Source organism: Notolepis coatsorum (assembly GCF_963971535.1).
Source record: "Notolepis coatsorum genome assembly, chromosome: 11".
NCBI classification, from domain to species: Eukaryota; Metazoa; Chordata; class Actinopteri; order Aulopiformes; family Paralepididae; genus Notolepis; species Notolepis coatsorum.
The window spans coordinates 129224608-129242316 of NC_140175.1; positions in this window are offsets into that span (position 1 = coordinate 129224608).

Consider the following 17709-nt stretch of genomic DNA (forward strand, 5'->3'; position numbering starts at 1 on the left):
ATGCCTAAACAATACGGCAGTGGGCTTACAATTTCAAACAAAACACAAACATTTACAAAACAATGATACATGCCCTATAAACCCACTAGCAACTGTGAAAATGATAAACAATTATAAACAGTTACAGCATGCTCACATTTCAGTTCCTTTGATAAGAGACTTCAAGTTGAGCTTCCGGTTATGCACAAAATCCAGTCTTAATAATATCTACATGAAAGAAAAATACGTTAACATTTGTCCAACTTAGAAACCAAATGCATAATTAGCGAGGAATGCTGTATGCTCGTTTATCTTGCTGACATGCAGCTCACACATTCCAAGGGAACCATACAAGAAGGAATGGTCATTACGTCACCGGGTAGCGTGTGAACGCACATTGGTTTCAAGGTTTTGGTGCCAGTTCTATTGAAGCCTGTATTCAAATATACCAGCTATCTGAGAAAATATACATCAACCGATATACATCAACTGATCTCAAACCTACTGAAGTCGGCCCATGTCACCCTCAGGGACCTGCACTGGCTCCCCATTGCCGCACGAATCCGCTTCAAGGCCCTCGACCTGGCATATCGTGCGGCGAAGGGAACCGCTCCCGCCTACCTCCGGTCAATGGTCTCTAACTACACACCCTCAAGACCCCTACGCTCTGCATCTTCTGGCCGCCTCAGACCTACTCCTATCCGAGCTCCGGGAGGGTCATCAAGGAGAAGCCGCCTATTCTCAGTCCTTGCCCCACAATGGTGGAATGAACTACCCACCCCAGTTAGGACAGCCGAAACACGTCCAATCTTTCGCCGTTGACTAAAGACGCACTTCTTCAATCATTATCTGAAATAAAATAAAAAATTCAATAAAACTCTAACCCTAACTAACCTTACTGTCATGCACTTGTCCTAATAATACTAACCTACACTGTAGCACTCAACACTTTGATGAACATTGTTACTCAGCTGATAGAGTTGTGCCCTTCCTGCTGTCTTGTTGTACAAAACTTGTAAGTCGCTTTGGATAAAAGCGTCAGCTCAATGACAAAATGTAAATGTAAATACACAGTGATGTGTGATGACCCTTCCTTCCCTTTTATAGCTTCCTTGACACATTCCAGGACATTTGTTTACCTTAAGACGTACCATCCAGTCGAACTATGGTATTGGATACAACTATTAACTCTTACACAATAATATTTGAACAAGATGTTATCTTTATGACATATTTACTAGGGATGCTCGATATTGGCTTTTTTACCGATACCGATATACCGATATCGTCCAACTCTTAATTTCCGATACCGATATCAACCGATACCGATATATGCAGGGTCCCCCCCCCCCCAAAAAACTGAATAATTTCAGGTAATTAACATTACATATGTCTTGTTGTGGAATTAACATAACATTACGCATACTTTTGACAATAAATTAAATCAGAATTTGTTCTTACTTGCTTGCCTGGGTAAATAAAGGTTATAGAAATGTAAAAAATAAAATAAAGTATTATTATTTTTTTTAAACCGATACCGATATTTTCCGATATCACATTTTAATGCCAATATCGGCCGATAATATCCCTAATATTTACCAATGGATTCACGCGATACACTCGGCAAACCATCCCATCTCGCCCCCTGGTGGCGCCGGATTGTACTGTACTGTACGAGTTAACCCTTTTTATGATTTATGATTGTGTCGTTCCCTTGGGTACAATCTTACTTTATTTATTCGTTCACATTATAATTGTTAATTATATTACATTTTAACAGGACAACAAAACTGTAAATACATTTTCCCTTGTACATAGCTAACCAGAAATGCATTCTATTTTTAACTGGACATAATTTACTTAGGGGTAAAATACATTACATTTACCACCTGGCTACATATAGGTGAGACGAATAGGCATTATGTTAATACAAATAAAAACGAATTATTGGCGCGGCCGGGTAGCGCAGCGGACTAAGCATCTGTCTACCACCACAGAGCCAGTGGGATCGAATCCGGCTGTGGTGCCTCCGGCTTGGCCGACCGTCCATACTGACACAATTGGCAGTGTTAGCGGGTGGGAAGCCGGCGAGGGTGGGTCCTGGTCATTGTAAACAGCGACTCCTACAGTTCGGTCGGGGCGCCTGCACAGCAAGGGAAGGATCTGGGAGAGGTAGTGTGACCTTCCACACGTTACACTCTCCCAGTGAGAGTCCGCGCTGCCAGGTGAAAAGAAGCGGTGGGCTGGGTACACATGTGTCGGAGGAAGCATGTGATAGTCTCCGCCCTCCCAGACCGAGGGTGTGCAACGACCAGGAAGGGGATTGGGAATTGGGAATTGGCATAACGACTAACATTGGGATGGGAGAAAACGGAAAAAGAAGGGGGAAAAAAGATAAAAAAAATAAAAAAATTTAGCTAATTATTTATTTAACACCCACTCCCGTTCAGCCAGCAATCGGATATTGTGACCAAGACGGAGATAGACATCTTTTCAGCAAATGGAGGGTCTCGCTGCGGAGGTCTTCAAGCACACTGAAGCCCTTTATGGTGCAACATATAATTCGCACATACAAAAAATAAATAAAGTCCTCGCCTCTCCAGCTGACCGCCCTCGATGAGTCGGTACTGACGAGCGAATGACAGCGGATCTTAAGTAGAACACTGTGGTGTAGCCTAAACGTCTCATGCATTGTTAACGTCAGTAACAGGTTTTTATTTTTCACATCGACCTCCTCATGAAAGACACAATAAGCAAACACTATTAGAACAAATATCAAGATAGACCAAGGCCACTGATCCAAATAACACATTTCGATTCTATAATGGGTTCCATAAAGAATAATAGCACCAAAACATATGGAAAATGGCCACGAGAGGCGCTGGACTTATTCCACCTTTTCTCAGGAGCCTGTATCGCGCAGTAAAAATTAATGGAATGAACGGAAGCGGACATGGCCGGTTAGCCGCCTAGGTATTGTCCAACTAACACCTCTCACGAAGGCTAACCGGCCATGTCCGCTTCCATTCATTGTGCTAAGCTAGGCTAACGTGCAGCCGGTTAGCTTTCTACTGAACGCACAGAGAGGAAACCGGTATCTATCTTCTTGTCTCTCTCTGGAGAAGACGGTAAAGCTAATTTACTAGTACTAGCCCCAAAATGTTGGCGTGTTCCATTTAAGTTGAAAGTCTGAATACGACTATCTTGAGACACGCCTCCATATGGAGGGAGCCAGTCCCCGGGTGCGCCACTGGTTTTGAGTATACCGATGAATGGGAAGTAGGGCAATGTTGGCGTAAACGCCACGCCGCCTGCACTCGTCTCGAGTCTCAATCGCGTCGCGTCTCGAGTCCCATGAAGGCTGTGAAGGTGCGCAATTGGAATGCCGGCCAGTCATTGTTTATTTTGACAGCTTTGAATTAGGGCTGGGCGATTAATCGATATTATCGATTAATTCGAATTAATGATTTAGGACGAGTTTTAAAAAAAAACTATTAAAAAAATAAACATTTTTTTTTTTTTTTTTTTAAGCATCACCTTTCATTTTACAAAAAGTGATGTTTATTGAAAGTTAGATTTGCACTTTATTAATCCCAATAGGGAAATTCATTCTTGTTTGATGATCAAGAGACACCCTTTATTTGTTTTAAGTGAAGTTTGGTGAAAAAGCAAGTTATTGCACTATTAATCCCAATAGGCCATTCATCTTTGTTTGATAATTTTTTTGCGTCAAATAAAAAAAAATTGTTATTTGAATGATTTCCTTGGCGTTTCTAGTTTTCAAGAGAAAAAAATCGATTAAAATCATAAATAAATTTAAAAAAAAGATAATCAGGGATTTTATTTTTAGGCCATATCGCCCAGCCCTACTTTGAATGGTTCAATCAAGATATATGAGTGTTGTAAACAAGTATGCTCCTTTAAAAAAATTCACGGTCAAGAATAGATCTGCCCCATGGCTTGACAGCAGTCTCAGGACCCTAATGAAAGAGAGAGACATGGCAAAAAAAGCCTCAGTTAGTTCTGGTTCAATTGATGAAAGGCATAAATACTGTGCTTTACGCAATCAGGTGACAAAACTAAACAAGGTAAAAAAAAATGACTATTTTAAACAGAGGTTATATGATGCGAGAAATGATAGCAAACAAATATGGAATGTTTTTAATGAAATGATGGGTCGAAAGACAACTGTGTGCACACCCTTAGTGGAATCAAATGGATTTGTTCTCACGAAACCAGGTGAGATTGCAAATCATTTTAATGAATATTATGTGGGTAAAGTATCTAAACTAAGGCATGCTATGAATATGTCAAACAACCTGAAAACAAATGACTGTATTAAGTATATTATAATGAAAGACAAAATGTGTGAATTTGAATTTCATCAGGCTGAAGTCAGTGAGGTGGAGCGGTTACTCCGCTCTCTTCCTGATAGTAAGTTAGCAGGCCTAGATAACCTGGATAGTAAAGTGCTGAGAATGACTGCTGGTATTATAGCATCTCCTATATGTCATATTATGAATAGATGTTTGGATGTGGGTCTATTTCCAAAGATGTGGAAGGAGGCTAAGGTTTTTCCTTTACCTAAGGATACCAAATCTGCTTTTAATGAGGGAAATTCTAGACCTATAAGTATTTTACCTGTCTTGAGCAAAATCATGGAAAAGTTGGTGCATTCACAAATTCAAGAGTATTTTGTTTCAAACAAGCTTGCAACAGATTCTCAACATGCCTATAGAGCTGGTCACTCTACTTCTACTGCCTTGATACAGATGACTGATGACTGGCTTAAAGCTATAGATAACTCTATGTTGGTGGGAGCTGTGCTGTTAGATTTTAGTGCTGCATTTGATGTGCTGGACCATTCTCTACTGGTTGATAAACTTAAATGTTATGGTTTTAACTCTTCTGCTTTAAAGTGGATACTAAGTTATTTGTCCTCTAGATCACAGAAGGTGTATCTAAATGGCAGCCTGTCCAGTAGCAGAGGTCTAGAGTGTGGCGTGCCGCAAGGAAGTTGCCTAGGACCTTTGCTCTTCTCTGTATTTACGAATGACCTATCTTGGGCTACCAAATGTGCTACAACAGTTCTTTATGCAGATGATTCAACATTGTATTACGCGGCACCATCATGCAATGTACTTAATGAAGTTTTGAGTAGAGAACTTAAAGTTGTGCATGACTGGGTAGTATGTAATAGGCTTGTCCTTAATATCTCCAAGACTAAATGTATTGTGCTGGGAACAAGGCACAGGTTATCTACAAATCCAAAGCTTCATTTAAACTTGTGTAATTCAGCAGTTCAACAAGTTGAAAGTACTAAACTCCTTGGAGTGATGCTGGATTGCACTCTGTCTTGGTCTCAGCATATTAATTATATTGTTTTAAAAATGGGAAGAGCAATTGGTATTTCCAGGAAATGTGCTTCTTTTGTTGCCCGTCCCCTTTTATGTCAGATAGTGCAAAGTTTAGTTTTATGTCATCTTGACTATTGCTCTGCGATGTGGTCATCTGCTGCCAGTGGTGACCTCAGGAAGCTCCAGGTGGTCCAGAACAGGGCAGCACGGTTGGTACTGGGCTGCTCACTAAGGTCTAATGTGAGCCGTATGCATGCCCGCCTCTCTTGGCTTAATGTTGAAAATAGATTGTCTTTTAATATACTTGTGCTGTTCAAGTTGGTCATGAGCAGTAAGACTCCTGTTTTTATACATAATCAGATTGTTTTTAGTAATACTGTGCACAAGCATTACACTAGAGGTTCCAGTAGTGGGCAGCTTGAATTGCCAGGTCCTAGAACCAGCGCTCTGGGGAGATCTTTTATTTTTAGAGCATTAACTCTGTGGAATGGCCTGCCTCGGAACCTCTGCTGCATTTACAGTAGATTCACTTTTAAAAAGAATCTTAAATTGTTTTTAAATTGTTTTTAACACTGTAAAGTGGGTTTTTGTTTTACACTAATGTAATTTTAGCTATTAATTGTTACAGTAGGTTCATTATGCATTGTGTGTACTGACTTTTAATAATTTTGTTTTTTTGCAATGGTGATTGTTTTTGTGTTTTTTTGTGCGTGGACCCCAGGAAGACTAGCTGGTTGCTATCGCACCAGCTAATGGGGATCCCTAATAAAATCAAATCAAATCAAATCAATCGAGTCCAAAGTCCAAAAAAATAAACAAAGCGAGTGAGCGTCAGTAGCGCAGTAGCCAAGCTGCCTGTAGAGAGACCTGAGGAACGGGTTTATTCCAGGATGACCTACCATGGAAAAGAGGTCATTATGGATTCAACTTTTCTTTTGGCTCAACCTGTGAAAATAGATGGCTCTTTTGGTGACAAATAACAGCAATGGTTGGATATGTAAAATAGATTGTCTTGTGCGGAAAGTTGCAAAAGTTGATCGTTTTCTAAACAAAGGTAATTGTTCAGGAGTATAGCTAACTCCATTGTACTAATAACAACGTGCCCAGTAGCTGTTGTACCTGGCAACGTGGCCCTCGTCTGCCATGGCACTTTCATGCCACGTTTTAGAACTTGGAGCCAATGTCGAGGCAAAAATAAATAAAGTAATATTAATGCTTTTGATGCCGTTTCATTTTGGGAGCGGGGAATGAAACTGTCACGATTAGGGGTGTAACGATGCAACCTCACAACAATTAATTTCGGTTACGATTACTCAGGCAACGATTCAATGCATCATGAAATCTCTTAATTTGACCACGATTCGATTAGATTCGATTAGATTCGATTAATTTCCGATACATTTTCTATCAGTTAATTCCCCAAAAAAAATTTAATACACAAATGTGGCTGGGGGAACTGATTCACTCAGCATGAATGGACTATATATAGGTCAATAAAAACAACACACAAAAACCTTCAGTCTATATCGTCCCATAAGATCCTATACTTTTTCTATTAATTTCTTCTTTTGAATTTTCTTCTTTCTTTTTTCTTTTTCTTTTTTAAACTTTTATTTACCCAGGGTAGGTTCGCTGAGCATGAATGACCTGCTTCATGTTACACACATTCACACCTGGGAGCTGCCCAGTACAACCACAGTCTGACACTGTTGACCGCTAGGAGCTGCCCAGTACAACCACAGTCTGACATGTTGACCACTAGGAGCTGCCCAGCACAACCACAGTCTGACACTGTTGACCACTAGGAGCTGCCCAGTACAACCACAGTCTGACATGTTGACCACTAGGAGCTGCCCAGTACAACCACAGTCTGACACTGTTGACCACTAGGAGCTGCCCAGTACAACCACAGTCTGACCCCACTGTTGACCACTAGGAGCTGCCGAGTTCAACCACAGTCTGACTCTGTTGGCCACTAGGAGCTGCCCAGTACAACCACAGTCTGACACTGTTGACCACTAGGAGCTGCCCAGTACAACCACAGTCTGACCCCACTGCTGACCACTAGGAGCTGCCGAGTACAACCACAGTCTGACACTGTTGACCACTAGGACCTGCACAGTCCAACCACAGTCTGACACTGTTGACCACTAGGAGCTGCCCAGTACAACCACAGTCTGACACTGTTGACCACTAGGAGCTGCCCAGCACAACCACAGTCTGACACTGTTGACCACTAGGAGCTGCCCAGTACAACCACAGTCTGACCCCACTGTTGACCACTGAGCAGCTCCACTGGATCAGTTGGGGGTTAAGTGCCTTGCTTAAGGGCACTTCAGCAGGTTGGTAATGCGGGATGGCACTGACTCTTACCAGTTGAGGTTTTAATGGTTAAAGCTATTGATTCGATATAGTGACTCTATTTAGAGGTGAGCAGATATTAAAGGTTAATTCCTGTTTCATTTGAATGTACACTGTAACATATAGTGTCATTTTGCCTGAGAGTAGTTAAAAAAACATGTGAAACTGGACTACATGGTTTGATCCATGGTTAATACCACAGAAAAAAACCAACACTTTGCGATCACTGATGCCTAATGACTGGTAGACAACCACAGCATGTTTTCTATTTAAATCTCATTTACCACAACACAAAGTATTGTATATATATATATATATATAAGATAAACAAACAAACGATGTTCTTCCATCCTACAGAACTTCATTACTGGACGGGAGCTCTTGACCATACCATACTCGCTCTGGAGATTGGTTTATGCATAAGGTCCCCAGAGTTTGCACTGCATTAGGAAAATCTGCTTTTAGCTTCTGTGCCCCCGACGTGTGTAATGTTGCAAAGCACCTTAAAACTCAGTTTAAATCTATAATAGCCAACCATTTCACCTCCAGTCTGTAGTTGTTTTAAATCATTTAAATTGTTTACTTGATTGACTTTTCTGTTTCTACTGTTTCTACTTTTCTGTTTCTACCTATATTGTTTTTGTATTATACTGTACCTCTCGATATCACTGTAAATGAGAGCTTTCTCTCAATGATCTCTTGAGGTTAGATAGAGATTGAATTGTGTCATTTCCACATTATTTAGAACAGTTTATTTTACTGTAGCAGGTAAAACAAGGAGCTGTGTGTTTTATTGAGAAAGACCGACAGCAGCTCACGTTTCAGTGACGTTCAGATAACCTACTCACGTTTTCATCAGCAAAGAATGCGTAAACCATAGACATAAAGGCTAGATGACTCACCCGCGCTGCCGGCCAATGGAGACCGACGTTGCCACGTGGCGGCCATCTTGCCACAGGCAGCACGCCCACTCATAACATGAATGTCTATGGTGGTGCATGTACTATTGAAATAACCGTAGCTCGCTAAATCATGAACCGATTTTCAAACGGTTTGGTTTGTTATAAACGTCAGAGATGTAGTTATCATACTGCATATTTATAATGGACTTTCATATGAAAATAATTTCAACATGTCCAAGCATCTGACGTTAATAACATTTGTAATAAACCAAATCGTTTGTAAATCGGTAGAAAATGTAGCAAGCTATGGTTATTTCAATAGTACAACCATAGTACAATCTTACATTTAAAAAACAAATCAAATCGGTAGTAAACAATGCAAAGTTTCACTTATCAAACTTCCGTCACATCAGAAACTCTCTGTCAACAAAAGCAGCAGCACTGTATTTTAATGCCATTATTATGTCACACTTAACATACTGTCTGACTAGCTGGACACAAGCCTCTTGTACAACACTACGATCTGTACAGGTAGTTTACCATCAGTCTGTGAAAGTTCTGGACAGGAAAACAAACAGCCACCACCATAGCATAGCAAACCAGAACCTACTGAGCTGGGACAATCTCGTCAAATTCAAAGACGCCTGCCTTACCTATAAAATCCTACATGGCTTGGCTCCTCCCCCCCTCTGTACTTTCATAAAACAGAAAGCATCTGCTGACAGATATACCAGGTCTGTAGTCAGAGGGGACTGTGTAGTCCCAAACAGGAGGTCTGCTTTTAGTCAGACAGCCTTTTCCGTGAGAGCAGCCCACACCTGGAACAGTCTGCCAACACGGCTCAGGGAGTATCAAAGTTACATTTAATTTAAAACTAACTTAAAATCATGGTTGAGAGATGGTCAAGTGTGCGACCATTTTAACTGAGGGGTTGTATTTTAATGTACTTATTTGTATGTATTTTAGTGTATTGTAACCTATACTGATTCCTACTGTGTTTTAATTATTGTACTATGTTTTAATTATTGTAGTGCTCATGTCACCTGCCCCAGAGACTACAGTTGAAAATTAGGCAACTTGGCTAAACTGGCATATTTACAGTCAAATGTTCCTTAATATGCACTGTCTCTGTATTTTAAACCAATAAATACAAATACAAATACATGCACCATAGACATTCATGTTATGAGTGGCCGTGCTGCCTGTGCCAATATGGCCGCCAGTGAACTACGCTGGAGACTCTGACTTGCACCATCTAGTTATATATATATTAGTGCTGTCAATAGATTAATCTTTTTTACTAATTAATCTCACAATTCTCTGTAATTAATCTAGATTAAAAATCGCATTTTTCTACTTAAGACTGAAGCTTGTAACAGATATTTACTTGAGTAAAATCATGGAATTAATGTAAAATCAACACAAAGAAAGTATATTTAGATTCAAAGACTATTTTAATAGCTTTCTTTGAATACAGTTTCTCTCTGTGAAATACAAATGTTCAACAAAACCATCAACATTGACTCAGCTAGACCGCTTTCTTATATTATATTGAACATTTTGCACTCCATAGATTAATCTAGATCATTTTGTTTAACGCTTTAAAGGGGCTATGCATTGCTGTTGTGAAGGATCAGATTAAACCGAATATATATATTTATTTATGGATATATATTTAATAGTATTTGTATATCGTTTGATATCCCCTGTATATTCCTTGTACAATATGCATTGAATATCCCCGTTTCTACTAAACAGCCCATAATAGTTTCATTCTACCATTGGACGAGAACCTGGCGCCAGCAGCCATGCCCCTTGGTTCAAGTTCAATCGTGCCGACCAACATGTCGTGGCAAGCCCGGTTCCGCGTAGGAATACGTCTGGCGAAATACGAATGGTACTATTTGTTCACAGCGCATATATATATGGCGCAAGTAAAGTAGAACTTTCTTTTAGTCCATTAGTCCTTTACCCTCCAACCTAGTAACAGACGCGAAGCCTCAACCACGACGCACGTGTGGTGTAGTAAGGCCTACTTGGCCTCAGAATAGGCATTGAGACATCGTGTGGATTAATAGTTGAATTGTCATAGTTTGGCACTATACTGTCGAGTGGGACGTATTTCTATTAAGTTAATAATAGTCTATTATGTATGGTGCATCGTTCGGTTAGAGTTATAAAGTGAGCAGTACCCCCATCGTTCCTGACGTTATCTGGAGTCTTAACCAGGCTGGGCAGATCACGTGTGGTGCTTGCATCCGAGGAGCTCCGGGCCAGGACGAGTGGACCTGTACATTGGATTACTTTACCCGGACGACGGCGAGCCTTCCACGGCTTGGATTATCTACATGCTTTGGGTGCTTTGATTATTCCATGGATAACGGCCAACACTGCTGAGTGTTGGAACTACCCCCCGGAGAGGAGTCCAGGTGAGACGGCGCTCTACCCCGAGTGAGGTCGCCTCACGTCTCTTCGTTGTGGACCGGCAGCTACCGTCCACCAGAGGGTCCAGCTGTATTCATCTGCGGACCGAGGTTCTGTGGGCACCGTGTTCAGAAGTCTGAATTCTCCCAAGAAATCGTCGGCCAGATGGGATACTGCCAGCGGCTCTTCTAACCCCCCCCTACTGTCTTACAACCAGCGGGACCCCCCCCCCTTAGTGTATCCAGCTATAATCATTTAAGTACCATCGCTATAGTTCCCTAAAGAACCAGGTTGTATACTTGCTCCCTGCGTAACCAGAGATTGGACATTCAATGTTGATTTACCTACGAATACTCATTTGCCTTACAAGTGCATTTCAAATCATAAATGTCATTAAGTGAACGTTGTATATACCCTTTGCTATATAAAATATTCGATTTATACATTTGTGTGGACTTCGTTTCATCAGGTGGGAAAGTGTTCATCATATCTATATCATGTACTGGATGGCCAGAAGTTAAAGTACAAGAGGTAGTGGTTTAATAATACCATACTTATCAATACAGTCAGGGAATTGTACCCCTCAGTTACAATTGCTATTCCTAGCACTATTTGGGCAACTTTACACAATTCCTGTTAGTCTATTGAAGATATTTGTAAGGTTTTTTTTCAAAAAAATTCATTGTTTTATATTTCTAATCAAGTACTCAAAACCATAATTTTTCAGCCTCAAGAAATCAGGCTGTTATGGCCTGGCTCCGCCCATAAGCACTTTGAGTGACAGTCAGTCCACAGTCTGCACTGGTAGAGGGAGGGGGGGAGAGAGAGAGAGAGAGAGAGAGAGAGAGAGAGAGAGAGAGAGAGAGAGAGAGAGAGAGAGAGAGAGAGAGAGAGAGAGAGAGAGAGAGAGAGAGAGAGAGAGAGAGAGAGAGAGAGAGAGAGAGAGAGGGGCAATGCCCCCTCTCTCCCTCCCTCCCTCTCTCTTCCTTTCTCTCCCTCTCGGCTCTCTCTTCCTTTCTCTCCCTCCAAAGCGCACGGCCCCGCAGCTCCACTCGCTGTCTAGTCTAGGTAGAATGGGGGCGGGCATTAGCTCCAACCACAGAGCCAATCGCATCACTGTGCGCTACCCAGCGGCTGTATGACGCGTATTGGCCGTTCAAAAAAAATATGACCTGATTTACTAGACCAGGAAAGGGGCTGGGCTGAATCTGAGCAATCCGCCAATATGGTATTTAGACCCTAAAACACATTGATACAAACTCCTATTACTATAATACAATGCTAGAGACTGAAAAATGACATTTATAATACATAGCCCCTTTAAAGAATTTTTATTAATCTCCAGAGTTAAAGCATTAATTTTGACAGCCCTAAATATATATATATTATATCTATGGTGTAAACTACTGAAGAAGTTGGTCGCAGTCAACCAGCACCTGCTAATGGGTCTGACCCTTTAGCTCCGCTGGTTAGTGTGGCCTGCACCTGTGGATCCTACGCCGGTCTCAGGTTCAAATCCACTCGGTTACACTAGAAATGTACTAGCAAATATTTTTCGGTGATGCTTTGCTAAAACCAAACCAATAGTTAAAAGCTTATTTTAGATTTAGTTAATCTATTATTCTTATTTACATCAATATATTCGTAAGCGTCCCAGAGTTTAGGTGACGCTGGGTGGGCAATGGTGAGAAATCTCCCATCATGCTTTGGTCTGTTATACTGAGTTCATTAAGGTCTGTTATACTGAATATATTAACAAGTACCGATGAATATATTACAGAGAATCTATTTCTGCAGTCTATACTTGTTGGCTATTCGCGAAACGTTAACCCTTTCACTGCCACACGACAGCCGGTTAACCCTTTCACTGCCACACGACAGAAGGTTAACCCTTCACTATCACACAACCGACGGGTTAAAGGGTTAAACCTTCTGTCGTGTGGCAGTGAAAGGGTTAAGAAGCGAAGTTGATCTTTGTGTTAAGAATACTGTGTTGAATGTGTTCTGCCATGAGTCCCAGTGAGACGTGGGTTAATGGCTTTTTTTTTTCCGCCAGCGATCCTGCATTGTGTTCAAACTCAAAGCTTTGCTCAAAGCTTCCTTTCTGTAGTCGTGCGGCGCATAGGTGCCAGTAAGGCTTTCTCCTGCTTAAAGTCACATTGTACTACGAGCAAGAATATCTCTCTGCCTCTTTCTTCCTCCCCGGGAGCTCGGCTTGCCGCCACATAAACGTCAAATTAATTTGGACAGCTTGGTATAATTACCGTAAAAAAAAAAAATTAAATAAAAAACGAGGCCAAAGCCGGGGGAAGTGAACGGCCTCTTACGGGAGTGATTCAATATTGTAAATGGCAGGAAACACTTTTGTGTGATTCCAGATCCATTGCCTCCGAGTCCACACACACGCAACTGCACATTTGGCACGAAGCCATTGTACTTTTATTAAGTTAATATCCCCCCCATGGTGGATGATTCTCCGTTGTTTTGAAACAGACCCTCCCTTTTTAAACCAGATCGGTTTCAATCCAATTTCTATGTGCACTTAAGATGGAGGTATACTGTAGCCGTAAAAGCGTCCAACCTTGACTGAAGCAACGTGCTTATTTCATAAAGTTTCACTATTAATCCCAACAATTCAAACCAGGCTCGGAACCACACATCCACTGCCATACAGTAGGTGGCCCATCCAGACATTAATCAAGCATAGACCCTCATCTCACAGACAAAACCTACACAAAAGCAACCAAATCCACACAGAGCTAATGAACGCTATCACCACTGAATGCCAGGTCACTTTTGAGCAAATCGTTTATCTGTGCTGTATGTTACCGCACTTCTTAGAGAGCTGCACTGGCTTCCCATTGCCGCAAAGGTTCCGCATCAAGGTCCTTGCCCTGGCATACTAACTAACTACACTAACTACACACCCTCGAGACCCCTACGCTACGGGGGAGGGGGGGGTCATCAAGAAGCCGGCTATTCTCGGTCCATGCTCCACAATGGCGGAACGAACTTCCCACCACAGTCAGGACAAGCCGCAACCGGATACATTTTCCACCGTCGACAAAAAATTCTTCAATCAATATCTAAATATCTAAAAATAATAATAATAATAAAGTCAAACATAACCTAACCTTCGTACTATCTTTTACTATTATGCACTTTGCTACTAAGGAATCTACCTTGCCTATAATATTATTACTGCTAATATGCCCTGTTTGACACTGTGTGATGAACAATGTTGTGCTTAGCTGCCAGAGTTGTACCCTTCCTGCTGACTTGTTGTTGTACAGAACTTGTAAGTCACTTTGGATAAATAATAATAATAACTAGACAATTCCGCGCGGGGGAAATTGTGAAAGTGTGGGTGACGCCTGTGCACCGCCGGCCAACGGGGGAGAGGGTCTCTCGCGATTCTCTATGACAAACGGTTCAAAGGATACAAAAAGGGGGCGCGGCCTAAGGATCGGGGGAGTGGTCAACATAGACCAATCAAAGAGGATATCCCTACTGAGTGTAATGACACAACCCGCAAGTCGCATTCTCCCGGGCTTCTCCCGGGATTGTAGCCATCCAGGTCTCGCTGCTGGCTGCCTTGTCCTCGGAGGAGAGGCTGCGCAGTACTTGCGGATCGCTGCTGGCCCACTGCCTGAGATCAAAGCCGCCTTTGATCAATGAGGCGCGGAGTTTAATCAGGAGAGCCTCGGCTTCTTCCTGGGTTGAAAGGCTTTGTAGACAGTTGTCTACGTAGAAGCTGTTCTTTACGCTGTGTCGGACCTCTTCGTCCGCTGCTGGGTCCTCTGCTACATGTTTCTGTAGTGCAAATGTAGCACAGCAGGGGCTGCACGTCGTTCCGAAGGGGAGGACTTCCCATTGGTAGATGGCTGGGTGCTCATCTCCTGGCTTCTCTCTCCATAGGAACCGTAACAGGGGCTTGTCCTCCTCTACTAATCTCACCTGCAGGAACATTCCTTTAATGTCCCCGCTGATGGCCACCTTTTCCTGGCGGAAGCGGAGTAGAACGCCGAGTAGGGAGGGGCCGAGTGTGGGACCGGGCAGTAACTCTTTATTCAGATTTTGGGATCCGATCTGGTAGCTGCAGTTAAATACTATGCGGTCTTTACCGTTGTGATGGACCTTGTGGTGAGGCACGTACCACGATTCAGTGGTCTGGTCAGCCTCTTTAATGTCCATCTTTGTGACGTGTCCCGCTGTGATGAGCTTCTCAATCTCAGCGCGGTATACACTCTCTTGGGCGGGGTTCTTGGCTAAGCGCCGCTCCGTGTTCAGCAGGTACCGTTCTGTGGCGTCTGTCTTGGCGTGGAAAGTAGGCATTCCTTCTCGCCGCGGGAGTGGCGTGGCGTATCTCAACACGCCGTTGACCGGGACTCTCTTGGTCCCTGTCTCGAGGAGGTGAATGGCGTAAATGTCATCTTTAGAGCGAATGTCTTTCTTTCCGTTCTTAAAGGGCATTTGTTCCAAGGTCCATAACCGCTCTACGTGTTGCAGGAGTGCGGTTTCTCCCTCTGTGACTCGGGAGTGGAGACATCTAGTGGCTGTACTTCGGTTGAGAGATTTGGCGAGCGGGCCTTGGAGAGTCCATCCCAAACGGGTCTCGACTGCTGCAGGACAGCCTCGGGGTCCGGTATGAACCCGGTCTATCGGGACAAGGAGGTCTGCATGGTCGGAGCCTGTCAACAGGGTCGGCATAGCATTGTCTATGAGCGGGATCGGTAACTTGCGCAGATGTGCATATTTCTCCATCAGCTTGGCGACGGGGTATGTGTACCGCGACAGTCCTATTTCTTGGCTGGTGAAAGCGTCTGTAATCTGGTACCGTCGCTCAGGCTGGCCGCTTGCTGCGATAGAGAATGAGACATTCTCGCCCTTTATCGTCTTCAAATCTCGTCTTATTGTCCGAATTGTCATTTGGGTTTCGCTTCCCCGCAGCCCTAGCTGGGCCGCAGCGGAGGCGAGCAGAAGGGTCTTCTCTGACCCGTCATCGAGGACGGCGTAAGTGTCCAGGACTTTATTCTGGTAGCTTAGTGTCACACGCACTACTTTTAGGAGTATTCGGGCTCCACTGCTGCTGGCGGGGTCGATGTACATGACGCTCGCTTTGCTGCTGGATGGTGCGGGTGAAGGGCGCCGTCTGTTACTGTCGTGAAGTATGTCCAGATGGGCTCCATCGCACTTGGTGCACCTTTTCTTTAAGCGGCATTCGGCTGCCATGTGTGAGCGCGCACAGCGAAAACAGCGCTTGTTGGACTTTATCCATTGACTTGCTTCCTCCGCGTTCAGCTTGGGGAAGGAGTCACATTGCGCTAGCCAGTGTTCTTTCTCACAGTAGGGGCACACTATCTTCCACTTCTCCGTTCTGGAGGGGGTACTGTGGCTCCTGCTGCTCGGTACTGACTCCGATTGGTGCATCACAGTCACCGATCTTCTTCCATCATTTAGTCGTCTGGTTCCTTCTCTGGAGCCAGGGGTGCTCCGTCCGAATGTATCTAGCCGTAGGCTGCTGACTTCTCTCGCCAGGAAGTCTGCTAGATCGAGGAGGTTCGGTTCGGGGCCATTCGGGTCTCGGTGGTCTCTCTGCCGCCTAAAACGCTCCTGTCGAGCGGGCGGCAGCTTCTCCAAGATCCTTTCCACATTTGAGTTGGCGTAAAGTTCATGCCTCCCCTTCTCTCTCTGCGCTCCCAACATCCCTACCAGGGACTGCACTCTGATGGACAGGTCGTCCAGTGCTCGATTGTCTATTGCTGGGGGTAAGCGGTCGATGTGTCGGATCTCCTGGATCACGTAATCCCATATGCGCCCATACCTCTGGTCCAATGCTACCAGCGCTGCTGTGTATGGGGTGGTGGAAGTCGCGTAGGCGAGCGCTATATTATGTGCGCAGGGTACCTTTAAGTGCTTCAGTAGGATGGCGTATTTATGGCGTTCATCCAATACATCCACCAACATGGTCTCCAGACACATGCGGAGTTCTGTATACTGGGCCCGGTTCTCTTGGGTGAAGTCGGGTACCATAGGCGTGCTAATGTATGACGCTGACTGTGGATACATCGGCGAGCGTTGGGGGAGAGGCCTCCTAGGCGAGTCTCCTCCCGCTCCTTGGTATGGGCTGGTACCGGCAGTGTACCATTGCCCGCTTGTCCAGGTGCTGTTCCTCGGTGCGGGTCGTGCGTCGTGCTCACCCGGGTATAGAGTCGGGGGTCTGTAGCGCAGCTCCGCGGGAGTATAGCCTGGGCTGTACCGGACCTCCTGGTCCGGTAGAGTACTGTGCTGTCGTCGGGCGTGGTTCTGTCATCCAGTGCTTGTAGTCTCTGGTTTAGCCTCTCCACAGGATATGCTGCTCCTTCCCGGTTGCTAGGTCTCGCTTGGACCGGTGGGGGGAGGTGGTCTGTGGGGGGTATAGACCTCGTCTGTTGGTCAAGTTCAGGGTTGTTTACTCGGCTAGGGGATGCCGCCCTGGAGGTGTGTCTAGACGAGTTCCTGGAGCCTCTGGCGGAGGGAGAGGGTGTTGTCCGTCTGATCAGCTGTTCTATTAGTTGCGCTTGCTGTCTGTCGCGCTCTGCGTCCCGTAGAGCACCAGCAGCTGCTCGCTGGCTGTCTGCTCGGTCTCGGGCCACATTCTCTTCCCTCTGAATGCGTCTTATTTCTAGACGTATATGCTCTTCTTC